Source organism: Gallus gallus, chromosome Z, assembly GCF_016699485.2.
Source record: "Gallus gallus isolate bGalGal1 chromosome Z, bGalGal1.mat.broiler.GRCg7b, whole genome shotgun sequence".
Lineage (NCBI taxonomy): Eukaryota > Metazoa > Chordata > Aves > Galliformes > Phasianidae > Gallus > Gallus gallus.
In genome coordinates, this window is record NC_052572.1 from 43,979,439 (window position 1) to 43,994,386 (window position 14,948).

The following is a 14,948-nucleotide window of genomic DNA, read 5'->3' on the forward strand; positions in this document are numbered from 1 at the left end:
ATCAGTACAGTTGCTTCATTGTTACAAAAATTGTAGAAATCAAGTGTTTTCCTGAAGATTTCATTGGCACATTATATTTCTAAAATTGAAATCATTAGAAAAGATCAGTAGACTGACCACTATTGACAGTAAATGTTAGAACAACTGATGACATTCTGCACTAACTTGACATGTATCAATATGATGGTGTACATCTGTATATTTCTATAAATTTTAGCTCAGAAAAAAATGCTTATGAAATGCACTTTCACATAGATGTCTAGATCTGGGTGTTTCCAGTTCATTCATGAAGACTTTAGAAGACGGGTCCATTTCCTCTACAGTCTTCCAGCCACTCTGCCCCAACCCTGTAGCGTTGCCTGGGGTTGTTGTGGCCAAAGTGCAGGACCCAGCATTTGGTCTTGTTGAACCTCATCCCATTGGCTTCAGCTGAGTGATCTAGTCCATCCAGATCACTCTGTAGTTTCAAACTATGCTGACACAAGTGATAGTTATCTCACTGATCACAAAAAGACACTTTGCAAACAATGTTATTCATCTAGGTAAGATTCCTGTAAGTAGCTATCCACATCTATTTTCAAGAGGGTGTTACAATCTATTCAGTAATTAATATGAATAATTCTCTTTGAGTTGCTGTGATAGTTACACGTTGAATACTTCGAGGCCCTAGAATGTAATGTCTTCACAGCTGTAAGCTTTTTGTTTAAAGCAGTTTCTCTCTGCATATTAAATGCAGTTTTCCAAACTGAGTTTCTAGAGACACTTTTATTTTATTTGGTTTTTCAGAGCTCCATGTGGAAACTGCATTGTTGTTGTCCTATATCCTTTCAGGATGCAGCAAAGTACTTGGCAGCCTGCAATCTAAAACTGTGCAAGTCAAGGTGGGCTCTGACCAGACTGCACGAAACTGATGTTACCAATTTGCTTCCAAGAGTACATCAGAGTCCTTGTTTTCCTTGCAGCAGTGCATACACTACACCTGCACACTGCCAAGACCTGCCTTCTGATGACCAGTTGCTCTAGGAAAAGCTCTCCCCAGACACTGGGAAGTTTTGAATGAACAAAGGTGTTGGGATGAGGTAGACCAGAGAGAGTGCTGTCAGTCATTGTGGCCTTTTCTCAGAGACAGTGCCTGCCAAAGCTCACCCAATGCACGATCATGTGCTTTTCTGGATGCTGTCTATTTAGACAGCATCAGTAGGTAGTATTTCTGACCATTCACACTAAGACCACCTTCCATCCAGTATCTCATTTAATTCTTTCATATTCCTAAATATTTGGGCTGCTGAGCAGCAATGGACCAACTGCCCAAATTCCTGCCAGCTTTGGGAGATACTGAGTTTACCACTGAACTGTTCCAAGAAACAAGAAGTAATATTGTTTTCAATTGTCATTGTTTTATTTTTTCCCCAGAAATACTCCCATATTCTCATGAAATTTTCTGGACTGGTGGCTTGAAAAAACAATTTTCCCTTGTTACTCAGAGATCTCAGTGGAGTATGCATGTGTCCTAAAATGAGTATGAGCTAAAGTGGTTTGGTGGCTTTAAGCCAGTTTGCTCAGCAGCTTCACTCTTGAACAAGGAACCCACAAAATATACTGAGAAGGTAGATAAGAAAACATCTGTCCAACATAGCACATTTCACTTACCCATGATCCTGTTCAGAAGCATTAAGACATTCTGATTTATCAGATGCAAAGTCATCCTGCTTTTAGCCACTTCAACATCACAAATGACTGTATGCTTTCAGGAAAACTCTTAGGGAGTATAAGATGCTGTTGATATGCATAAGGGTGTACAAACAGGAATCCTATGGAAATATTAAACACATTGGGCCTGAGTCAGAACTCATAAAAAGGTTTTATAGAGGCAAAAAGCTTTAGTCCTGACTCACACAAATGAATGCCAGATAAGAACTTCAGTGTTTGTATTCAGAGTACAGACACTCCAGTGGAGTGGCAGCTAATGCAGCAATGACAAGGAAAAAAGTCATGAAGAAAAGAGTAGCAGCAGTTTTTACTACAATCTACTCATACTAATCGCTGAAGCCCTTGGCTAAACTTTACATTTGCACACCTTTGTCTTTACCTGGAATTTGTAACCACTTTTCTGCGGTCCTTCTCAGATGTCCTGTCTAATTTTATATTCATATACATTCTTTCTCCACTCATTAGCAGGTTTTCAACAACAATTCTGTGAAACTGAAAAATGCAAATGTGTTTTTAAAACCATCTCATCAGAGTTCTGTTTCCACAGCGTCACTCTTATTTCATTTGTCCTGAAGTGTCACTTGAGTAACTTCAAAAAACATTGAAGTACCAAAATGTAAAGCTTCTAAGACCTTTTTTCATCCTGAGATATTTCACAAATATTCATGAAATAAGATTAATGCAAGTTAAAATTAGATAAATATAGTTGTAATGCTTTTGCAACAGGAGAAATGGAAGAATAAATGTATACAGAAACACAAACAGAACAATTTTTGGAGTAAAGTAAACATTGCACTACCGTTGTACAAAGGTGAATTTCTCTCACTCCAAGCACAATTGAACAGAAAACTTGACAAACTCCCAACCATATATTTATACACTAAACAGTATTCTCCACATTATCTTTGAGTGGGGTACTTCAATTAAAGTTGGAAAAGACTCAGCATGAAAATGGTAAATGCTAGTCCCTGAAAAACTCCCAGGAAGAATAGATTGGAAAAAGTAGCAGCAAACTGAGAAAAAAATCACAATAAACAGAAATTCTTTAGATTTCTAACTCTAGCTGAGAGAAGGAATAGAATAGCATAGAACAAGATAGGATAACACTGCACTGACTTGTAGAACAAACTCTATAACCACGAAGTAGTTGTAGAGCAGGTACATTTTATTCGGCTGGTTGGGTGCAGGGGTGATATCTCCTTCCTAGCCTGCACACCAAAAGGAGGTAAACATCCCTCTTTATAGAGGGAATACATGCATATTTATGGAACAAGGTGTGGTTATTACAATTGATTCTAGTACAATATTCCACACCTATTCTTCGCCCCAAACCCCACCCCTAACTAATGGCCCCATATCGTTCCCATTGTTCGTGCTCAACTACTCTTAACAACATAACAGATTAGCCTTTTATTCAGCATAACATAGAACAGAACAGAACAGAATAGAATAGAAAACAACACAACACAATATGGTTTTCAGTTGAAATTTACCAACAATGACCATGTAGCCTAGCTGCCTTACCTCTTTAGGGCTAACCAAAAGATGAAGCATATTAACATGGGCTTTATCTAAATGCCTCTTGAACACTGACAGGCATCAACACCTTGCTGTACCAATGTCTGACCATCCTCGTGGTAATGAAAATTTTCCTCATGTCCAATCTGAACCTCCTTGGTGCAGCTTTGTGCTGTCCCCATGCATCCTGTCAAGGATTCCCAAGGAGAAGAAATCAGCAACTCCCTCTTGACTTCCCCTTCTCAAAGAGCTTCAGAGAGCTGTGAAATTTCCTCTTGGACTGAATGGGTGACTTTATTGTAGAAAGAGATCAGATTAGTATGGCAGATTACCACTGCCACTCAGTGCAGTGTTATGTGGTACTTAGAGACATGGTCTACTGGGCAATATAGGTGGTGGGTGGATGGTTGGACTAGACCATCTTAATGGTATTTCCCAACCTTGGTAATTCCATGACTCTATGTCTTTCCCTTAATGAACCTGTATTCATTATGCCTGATAATGGCTCTGCTCTTTAAATGCCTTTCAGTATCCCCCAGGATAATCTTCTCAATAACTTTCTCAGAAACTGAGGTTTGATGACAGGTCTCTAGTTTTCTGGGCCTTCACTCAGGTACTTTCTGTAGCTGAGTATAACACTGGCTAGCTTCCAGTCAGCAGGACCCTCCTCAGACTCTCAAGACCTTTGGTAAACTTACTGAGAGGGGTACAGTCAGTCACAACATCTACTAACTCCCTCAGTACTCTGGGGTAAATCCCATCACATCCCATGGATTTATAGACATTCAGCTGATACAACTGTTCCCTTAGAATTCCAGTGACCACAAATGAAAAACCCATTCTTCTTCAGTCATGGTCCTCCAACTCAAAGGACAAGGCAGTCCAAGATCTATTCACTACTAAAAACTGAGTCAAAAATAGCCATTAAATGCTTTTGCCTTTTCTTCATCCCTACTTGATAGGTGGACTATCTTCATTAATTGAACAGTTGCAATCTTTTCCTAAGAAACATGTCCTCTTGCTGTTGACATACTTAAAATAGCCTTTTTCTTGGGCAATAAAGGAGATAAAATGGAAGGGGAGCTAAGTAAGATTTGTCATTTTTGATGGAAACAGTAGTGGAACCTGAGAAAAAAGAAGAGCAGAAGATAAAGTTACTGGATTACATATATGGATAAGATCACTGTTAATTTTGCAAGACTCCCAGTTCGAGATAGATAGGCTTTGCTTCCTTCCTAACCCATGGGTCTAACAACAGTAATACTTTGATGACAGGTAGGAGTGTTCAGCAGTGGCATTATACTCTTAGGCTCAGTGATCATTCCTGATGTAAGTCAAGCAATTGATTTTCTTTACACTACCTGAACAGTAGCAGGTAGATCATTCCTAGAAATCTTTTTGGAGATGTCCTAGGACTGCTAGATATGATATGCCAGAATTGTTAAGTGGCATAAGATAAGAAGTACTCAAGCTAGCCCCATTCCCATGTATATTTTTCTACTATGCATATTAAATTTGGGGGAAAGGATGCGTTTGAGACATATGTGTGCATGGGGAGTTTTGCCCCAGATTTCCAAAGAAAAACAATTAAAAACCATCCTTCTTATTGCTTCTGGAGCAACCAAATGCTGAGAGCTGATGTAAATCAAAGATCAACATTTATTACATGCATATTTTACTGTCCTGTAAGTAGCTTGCTAAGAAGTGAATGCCTCTGTAAATCTCTGCTTTTTCTGCCTTTCAGTAACAGTATGCAGAAATTGATAGCCACTGCAAGCAGCAATACAGCTGCATACTGAAATGATAACTTACATTACTGTTCTTTTGTGGAATGATAAGATTTCGAGCCCCTCAGTCCAAGAAAGATTAGTCTCACAAAGCTAAACAATGAAAATAGCTCAGAGAAAGATTAAGTCTTCTCATAATGGTCAGAGAAGCTTTTAAGGCATAAGAAGACAAAAGTCCTTACAAAAGCAGCCACCAGCAGCCACAGCCAGATAATCCATCAGGATGGGGTGGCATTGGCCAGCTAACACACACTGTGGGCACCCCATTCAGCTGCACCTGTGTCAGATGGGCTGCAAGCACCAGCCCTGTCATTAGCCTTTAGAAAGCAAGGAGCCACAAAGGAGTTATATAGGTTATCCACATATTTTGTGTCACAACAAGAATTTTAAGTATTCGGAGTGCAAGAATGTGATATGGGACAGAAAATAGAGATGCTGTTGGTGCTGAGGTAAGGAAGGTACCAAACTGAAGCATGCCGGATTGTCAGGTCAATTGTTTGAGAAAATGCTGAAAAATGCCTTTCTACATCTAATTTTTACAGGTTTATTAATGTTTACCACTTCAACAATTCATTGTACACAGAATTTTCTTATGATTTTTATATAAATTTTCCAATGAGTGGCAGGAAATAAAAATTTTAATCAGTATTTTAGATTAAGCACTTCTCATAGTATCATGGAATCACAGAATGACTTGGACTGAAAGGGACCAAAAAGACCATCTAGTTCTAGATCTCACTGCTATGGGCAGGATGGATAATCACTAAATTAAGCACTAGATCATGTTGCCCAGTGCCCTACCCAGCCTGGCCTTGAATACCTTCAGGTATGGGGCACTCATAGCTTCTCTGGGCAATCTGTTCCAGCACCTCACCACCCTCTGAGTGAAAAATTTCCCTGACATTTAAATTCTAGAGGATGTTTGCTTCTTTAATTAGGAAAGGTAGGATTTATCACTGCAAACTACTTATTCGCTTCCCTTTCATATTTATCTAAAGCTCAGAGTCTTGTGTAAGTATGGCTTGCCCAGTTTTGTATTGTAAGTTCACTTAGCATAACTTTGTCAGTGCTAAAAATGTGGACTTTCCTCACATTCAGAAGGTGAATATAAGTCAAAGCATGACATTTCCACTGAGCACCTTTTCTGATTAAGATCATTGTCTGTATGAAATGAAGGAAAGGCATAAATTTAGGAGAACTACTATGGGACAAAGAAAGATGTTATTAACAAAAGACCTTGCAAATGTGTAAACAAGCTTGGTAGCTAATTGGGCCAGACATAAACACACACGAGGTGCCTGGCTCCTACAGGGGTTCCTGGCTCCTACTGGCTCCTGACCAAGGGGTTGTTGCACAGGAATAAAAGGTTGTAAGCATGTACAATAAAGCTCTTCATTCTGCACTGGTAACAGAGTCCATGCCCCTCCTGCCACAGATTACCTTGTGAAGGTTGTCTCTGATTCTTTGACTGAAGAAAGCTGTTTATTTATTCCTTAGGAGATTTCACAATCTAGTAATACTTTTGGATGCAAATATGCTTTTAGATATTCATGTGGCAACGCAGATCAGAATAAGTGTTTTTTAATTCATATCAGACTGGGAGACTGGTCCATGTTCTGCATGACCCACTGTCAAGGTCTCTGGGCCAAACTGGCCCAGATCCACGGCTCATTGAGGTGGAAGGACCCACAGACCCATGCTCTAGGAGAGAGAGAAAGGGGAAAAGGCAAAAGGTAGGTAGATGAGTCTAAAAACAAAATAGTGGCAACAAGATAAGAGAGAAAACAGATTTGCTAAATATGATACCGGAATGCAAGATAACACAATATGATACAATATAACTGAAATTGAAGCTAATAAATCAAATAAATTGAGAGACAGTGTCCAAACTGTCTAATGCTGAAGGCGAGAAGGCCTAGGGAGCACACATCGTAGAGATGAGCAATGAGCAGAAAGGACATTCTCAGGACTCATGATCAGTTTCATCTTTCCTTCTATATGGAAAATGGAAATGGAACAGTGAAAGTATTCTGGGATATGTAGTTCTCTTTTGAGAACCAGGTGCCCAGAAATACTGATAATCAATGGAACCAGAGCATTAACTCTTTCACCCCCAGTGCACTACATGATGTCATAATGTGGAATACCGATAACAAAAATCACAAAACTTTGACACCCATGTCTCAGTTTTAGACTAGATTTCTCAATTTGAGACTGAATTGCTGCTCTGCACCCTGGATTAACCTTATCCAGGAAATTGTAGTTCACATGTGATGGAAAGTCTCTTTTTTCTCTATGTAATGAATGCATTGATCTATTGTGGTGACTTGCAGAACAAACTCTATAACCACAAAGCAGTTGTAGAGCAGGTACGTTTTATTCAGCCGGCCGGGTGTGGGGAGGGATAACTTCTTCCTAGCCTGCACACCAAAAGCAGGTAAACATCCCTCTTTATAGAGGGAATACATGCATATTTATGGAACAAGGTGTGGTTATTACAACTGATTCTAGTAAAATATTCCACACCTATTCTTCACCCCAAACCCCACCCCTAACTAATGGCCCCATATCGTTCCCACTGTTCGTGCCCTTTACAGTTACAGGGGGAGTCTCTGGCACCCAGCTCTTTCTCTCATTCTGAGTTGTTCTTAGGAGCTGCTGTGGGGGGGGGGGGGGGGGGGGGGGGGGGGGAGGGGGGGGGGGTTGTACGGGGAATGTGTTCTCGTGCCGGCACAAACTCTAATACCTAATATAACAAACTCACTGTTCTCCTTAACCCTCCCAATTCCACTGTTTGTACCCTCAATTACACTTTCATATACCATTAAAAATTGCACTTCCATGTACCATCAAAACACTTTCTCCAACTCCCTTCAAAATCCACAAATCAAACAATACAATTTTTCAACTTCCACAAACACCCAGCACTTGGTTTCATGATTAGGGTACTCAATTATAAAACCGGTCCCATTACTCCATTTATGTTCAACAGTCACAGAGACAGTGAAAATAATCAGTACAATTTGTCTTCGGGATCCTTCCTCTCTCTGCCTCCTTCTAGGGCTCAAACTTCCCTCTATAGTCCTTTCCCCACACTTGCACAGTTGTTCACCTAATCACACCTCTTTCCTCTCCAGGAAACAACATACCCATGATAAACATAGAAATTAGGCCCTAGAAATTGATCTAATTGTCCTGCTAGTCTTACAGGATCCTTAATTAAGGAATTCATTTCCTTCTTGAGACTCCTAACCTTTCTGCTAGTAAAAACGGCGGGCGTTAGCATACTGTATTTCCCTTGGACCTGAGGAGACTTCCCGAAGAGGAAAGGAAAACTCTCCAGGTCCCGTTTACACTGTTCCAATTCCCTCAGTAATCGAGAGTGCACACTCTCTCTAGGACCCTGCACGGGATCAGCAGCTCGGCCACTCCCCTTCTCTGGAGAGGTCACTGTCGCTTGCACTACTTTAGAAATTGTGGAGAGGGAAGTTATTTAAGGGATTTCCCACACGCCTTTTCTCCTTTTGTAATGCTAAAACCATCGGTTCCTGGGTCGGGCCCATACCACAATCCCGCTGCCATTCAGGGTGATTACGAAGGGTGAATATCAGCCTAGGCGGCTTCCTCCCATTTGCCCTCCCTTCGCAAAAACTTTAATTGCAGAAGAGTGTTGTAATTCAAAGTGCTATTTACAGGCTATTTTTCACAACTTTCCAGCTTCTGTAACAACCATCACTGATTACAATACTTTAAAGTTTTCTTGCTCAGGGTGCCCCCAGGCTCCCTGGCAATATCTCACCAATGAGCCAAAATGCATCCAAGTGGGGCTCGCCTGGGAACTTCCTTTCCCCATGCTCCCCCTGTATTAAATCTTATTGATTCTTTATTGTTCCTAAAAGTCCACACCTTGTAGCCAGTATATCAGTTAGATCTGATACGTGTTCCTCTTCAAACCCCAGCTCACAACCCCAACAGAAACGCCAGACTCCTATGTTCTGCTGTAATTCCTGGACAGTATTACAGGTTAAGCTTCTAACAACAAATACAGGGTTGCAATTATCTTCAGGGTGTAACAAGCATCCAATTACTCTCAGATCACACATTAACACCACTCACACCTTGGATCCAGTATTTAACATTCACACTATATAACAGCTGCTTATAAAGTCTCCATTGCTGGATAATGGAATCTGCCTACTTGCCCTGAACACCAAATTCCCTGGACAAGAACTATAATCAATGTTCCCAGCAACAAAAACACTTATATTATAAATGGAATTCCACAAACGATATTTTTATAACAGAAACACTGAACAATTACAAAGATAACAACAATGACAAACACAGTTCCTATCACAAAAAGAAAGAGAATCAGTTTGGGCATTTGCCTACCCCTCTTGACTTTAAACACTTCAGTGACAGTTTCCAGCTGTCTCCCTCGCAGGAGAACGAAACCATGGATCTGACACACTTTTGTAGCTACTACCTTTCCAAAGTGTTACACAGCTTACATTCCCGAGCGCACTATAGCCTCACTCTCGGGATACCTTGCATGCTTTACCTGTGGGGTTCTCAAGATACCCCCCTAAGTGGGACCCTCCTCCCGAGGGTTGTACTCCCACGCCAATCATGATCACCCAACCTATACCCGTGGATCCACCCTCGGGGGGAGCACCCTCGCTCCTTCAACCCCGCGTAGGACGTCTCCTCACGTCTTATGGGTCCCTGTACCTGTAACGTACCTGGTCTGCGCAGGAGCTCTTTCCCTGCCCCACAGGGAATATGGACGTGTTGGCCTGGGGAGTCTTCTCAAAAAAAAAAAATTGTTTTCAGGGCGCGCCAGAAGCATCCCCTGGTCTGACCAGCCCTGTGGTCCAGCAAAGAGTTCTCCTGGCTGGCTCGCCAAAACTGACTTGCAGAACAAACTCTATATCCACAAAGTAGTTGTAGAGCAGGTCCATTCTATTTGGCTGGCTGGGTGCAGGGGGGATAGCACCTTCCTAGCCTGCACACCAAAAGCAGGTAAACATCCCCCTTTATAGAAGGAATACATGCATATTTACGGTACAAGGAGTGGTTATTACAATTAATTCCAGTATAATATTCCACGCTTATTCTACACCCCAAACCCCACCCCTAACTAATGGCCCCATATCGTTCCCATTGTTCGTGCTCAACTACTCTTAACAACATAACAGATTAGTCTGTTATTCAGTGGTTTGACTCTGTGCTATAAAAACAACAAAACAAATTTCACTTGTTCATTTGAAGAGCAGCTAATCCATTACAGACAGATTGAGAATCCTTGAATGTCTGTTATTGTTTGGATCCAAAATCTGCTGTGGATTCAATACAGTGGAGTGCTGCCAACCGAGATGTTAAACGCTGATCTGTGTTACAGACTGCAATTGCTTCAGAAACCATATTCCCTCCGGCTGATTAAAGCAACTGAGCAAACTATTCACGCAAGAACAGAGCTTCATTGTATGAAAGAATCTCACCCAGTTATCTCTTCTTCCTTTAACTCCACCTGCCTTTAACAGTAGGTTTGTGTTTCACACTATAGCACTCATGCTTTTCGTCCAAGCAATCTTCTGTTAGATAAATTCTCCTGCAAGGAGCCCACTCCAACTCTCAGCCACACTGCCACTGGTTGTCAGAAAAATCCTTCTCTCAAGCCCTGTAAAAATATATTGGGCCACTAATAATTTGTCAGAGATGACACACAGCTAACCAAAATGTTTGCTGAAGATCCCCCCAAATGCTTGCTATTACACAGTTGCAGAGTGGCAGAAACAGAGAGAGACAAAATCTGCAATATGCCATCTATAGCTTATAATCCTTTAGCACATCTAGAACACTAACCTCAGTGGCCTGGGATAGCCACACTCCTCTATTTTTCTCATAAGTTTTATTAACAAAGCCTGATAGAGAGGGAGAGAAAGAGAGAGAAGTCATTCTGTAATCCTGTGGACAGAATATCAACTGTAAAGCAAGGTCCCAGCTGCTTGTGAATGACCATGTTTGCTGAACACAAAGAAGTTCGGTTATAAAAATATTCAGAAATGTTCCTTGCTAGGACCATTAATATCCAGGTATCCTGGGTACTTCTGGAAGTTTCTGGCTTATGCTTTGTTGCATGATAGGGATGGCAATGCATACAAAGGCATTGCTGTCAGGAAAATCAGCTACAGTCATGCAGCTGTATGTCACAGAGCTATCAGGCTGAAAAACTAAGGTTGCTTTAATCTAACTATGTGTTAAGGTTGACAGCTACATTACAAGTAGTCTATTAATAAAGTCTGTGAGGCTCTGGCAGCAGTGTTTGTGGGGGGGTGTAGACATGCACAGACATTTGAAAGCAAATCGAGAAAAATTTCCTTTTTACATTCTTCCTCTCTCTTTGTGTCAACTGAAGACAACAGCATTTTCCTCAACTCAGCAGTGGTCTTGCACTTATCCACACACAAGGCTGCTCTCAGGTAGCAAGGAAGCTGAAGAGCTCAGGATGTAAAGCTGCATTGCTCCTGGCACAGGGCATGTTAAAACTGATTCCTATCTCTCCCCTGCCTTGGGACACTGCAGTACATAATTGTGGCTGAAGCACAGCTAGCACCCACCTCATGGCATAGAGTGTGCAAAGTCCAGCCTAGTAAAGGCAGGTGGCAAGTATCTAAAAGAGTCCTAGTCCATTCGGTGAAGCTTTGACCTACTAAGGGTCTTTAGAAGTGGCATTTCATTTACGTGCCAGCACCTCACTTCAGGATTTCTTTGCACATTGAATTGTTTAATAATGACTTTTATTTGCCACTGCATTTTCCAAGCAGGGGAATGAGACTACAAAACAAAACATTAGAGCAAAGCAGGCACTCAGAACACAGATACTCAAGGCAAGGCTCTATTTTATGGAGTATGTTGAAGTAAAAATCTTTGGTCCCTTACTTCCACAGCGTGTGAGCTACATGGACTCAGCTTACTAATCAGCACTAATGTGCTGTCTAGACACCATGTGAAGACCCAACTGCCAGCCTTGTTTACAAACCAGCAAATGCCTGCAATACTCTTCTGGCATTGTTCTGGATCACTGTGGGCTAAATCACTAGAGCTGAGTTAGCATACTATAATGCTAGTGAGAATAACAGTTTGAATCATTTTTGTAGTAATCTATAAAACTGTATGAGGTTGAGAACTGGAGACTCAAGCCTTCTGTAGCCAACATTAATTTCTTAATTTTCATTCATCAAATCTTTACTGTTCTTCTATTAGTTTGCAAGACAGGAGCAAATGGTTGTTACAGTATTAAACTCTTAACCAAATGTCTACGAATGAGAAATACTCATAAAGAAGGCTTCCAACGAGTGAAAGCCTCACCAAGATTTCCTTACATAAAGTACTGTTTAATATTTTTTTGAAGAAGAGATCATTCAGCTTTATTTCATTTATTTAAACAGATATCACTTTAAGCAGAAAATATTAGTAGTTGTCACATCAATGTAAAAAATATTAGATAGCTTAAAGGATGAAACCATTCACAAAGTTGAAAAAATTTCACCATATCTTTCTGGTAGTAATTTGTTATTGTTCTGAAGATGTAAGACTATAGGTATTCCATCCCTAACCATCTTTCCTAGAGAGACTATTGTAAGGATGCTGCCCTATTATAAGGGTTGGAAATATCCAAATAATTTTGTCAGGACAGTATCTCTGATATAAAAGCAGATTTTATTCGTGATTGCAAAGGCGGGCATCCCACAAGCAGGAGCGCCGTTATGGACACAATATGACAGCTTTTGTACCTTGTTTCCCCATTCCGGCTCCCCGCCCCCCTCCCCTGTTTCCAAGTTCACAATCTTATCGAAGGTTTACGTTTGTTAGTTACTTGTTAATTCATGTGTTATCTGGTGTCAATCAGTAGCCGTCTTGTTGTTTCCAAGAAGTCTCAGTACTCTTGTATCGATACGGTGATTTTCTTCAAAGTCTTTGTTAAACAAAGAGTGCGGGGGGAGTGGGAGTGCGCCAGCCCTTCCTCAATACTTTCTTCAGGCACTCCCTAAGGCATATCACTACTTGTCCTTTTAATTTGTGCAGGATATTCTTGCAATGTGTGTGACAAAGTATAACATATATTTTCATGCTTACTAGACATAAATTGTTGCTAACTATACAAGTGTATTGCTAATTATTTAACTTGCTCTAATGCAGAAGCAACGTTTGACTCCCACAACTCCCTGCCCCCTCACCCCTCCCCCTCCCCCTTTTTAATATGTTGTTGATTTCTGCAATTCTTTTTTAAGGTTTGCTTTTATAGACATCTCTCACTTCTTCACTTTCTTTATTTCACATCTCCTCTAGTACCATAATTTTATCCACATATGGTGGTGGCTTCATTGGTGTTTGCTTCAATAGTGTTGTCTCAATCAGTTGCTGCACCAGTCCCCTCACACAGGAGATAACACAGTAACCAATGGCCATCAGGGCTCCTGCTACTATAATCAAAGAGGTAAATGTGGATACAATCACCCCCTTCCATTACCAAACCAGGACTCCAACCAACCAATGTTAGAAGTATCTATTCCTGATTTTTCTGCCAGTTCATTCGAAAGGGTGGTAAGTCCTTGCAATGTCTTAGTCATTATGCCATCCAAAGCTGTGTTACTGGGGATGACGGTACAACAACAGGTATCCAGCATTACACATATACCCCCTTTTATGGCTAGCATCGCATCTTGGGTTGTCCTGTTTTCCCAGGCCATGCTACTTGTGGCATCTAACTGTTCTGCAATTCCCTTTATTACACTCTTTGTATAATTAATAAATCTGTTGATTAAAATAAATATAGTTAATCCAATCTACATTCTTGTTGATCATCACCCACCAGGACAGTGACTCAAACCCTACAATAATTTTTCGCCTTAAATTCATAAGGGGCTCCAAGAAAAATCAACAGCTTGCCCACATACAGAACAATTACTGATATTAGTATACTTTGCAATGATGTTTTTTTCACAAGAGATACATAATCATTTACATTGAACACTGCACTTATCAAATTAACATTTCTAACAATTACAAGAGCCCACACTACTCTCTTCGAACTCACAGTTATAAAGGTCCAGCTGACTTTGGTTCCCATTGTGTTTGAGGACCTTCCTGACTCTTGTATGATATATCCATAATGCTTGTTCTTTAATTTTTACTGTTGTGTGGGATGTTGTCTCACTCCAGTTTATAGGAGGGTGAGGAGGTTCTTTGATGTATGTATACCCAGCGTGAGAGTAAGAAACAACGGTTCAAATGTTGGTCCAATCAGTTTATTACAGAATCTTAAGCAGGGAGATGGGAGAAAGGGCAGGACGGATGTTATTATGAGTTAGGGTAAAGGGGGAAGGAAGGAAGGTGATAGCAAAGAATAGGAACACAGCAAGAATCGTTTAAAGTGGAGATAAGTCACCACCAAGATCCAGCAGTGGTCTGTTGCATGCTGTTCCAATGGTCCGAGGCCGAAGGGCAGGAGCAGCGAGGCCGGTCTTGGGCAACAAGAGGGTGCAGGTACCGGGTGGGTCCAAGAAGAAGCCTCAGAGTAAGTCTGGGAGGAAGCAGCAGGTCTCAGGTAGCAGGCCCAGGGAAGTCCGTCAGCATGTAATCCATAGTGAGGGATCTGATGGCAGACACCTCAAGTCCATCAGCATGCAGGCCTTTTGTAGTGAGGGATCTGATGGCAGACACCTATCCCCATGGTTGTTGGACCCTCTTTTAACCTCCCTTTTTCCTGCTTAAGTGACATCCCTGGGTGCTTGAGAAAGAGTCATGAGCGTACCTCCTGAGAAGGCCATCTTCCTCGAGATAAGTCCACACAAAATACCATTTCCCGGCCATTATCAGCAGCTTATCCCTCTCTTGTTGCCCCTGGCCTTGTCCATCTGTGCTCATTAA

At 41.1% G+C, this 14,948-nt stretch overlaps 1 long non-coding RNA gene across 2 annotated transcripts in view; it reads right to left on the bottom strand.

The window, feature by feature from the left end:
* LOC101748035 overlaps positions 1-10,026 on the bottom strand; it is a 59,781-nt gene extending 49,755 nt beyond the window's left edge. For both annotated transcript variants that reach the window (XR_001464714.4, XR_006932471.1), the window contains exon 1: positions 9,758-10,026. This is a non-coding gene — a long non-coding RNA (uncharacterized LOC101748035). The remainder of the gene's footprint in view (positions 1-9,757) is intronic.
* Between the last annotated feature and the right edge of the window lie 4,922 nt (positions 10,027-14,948).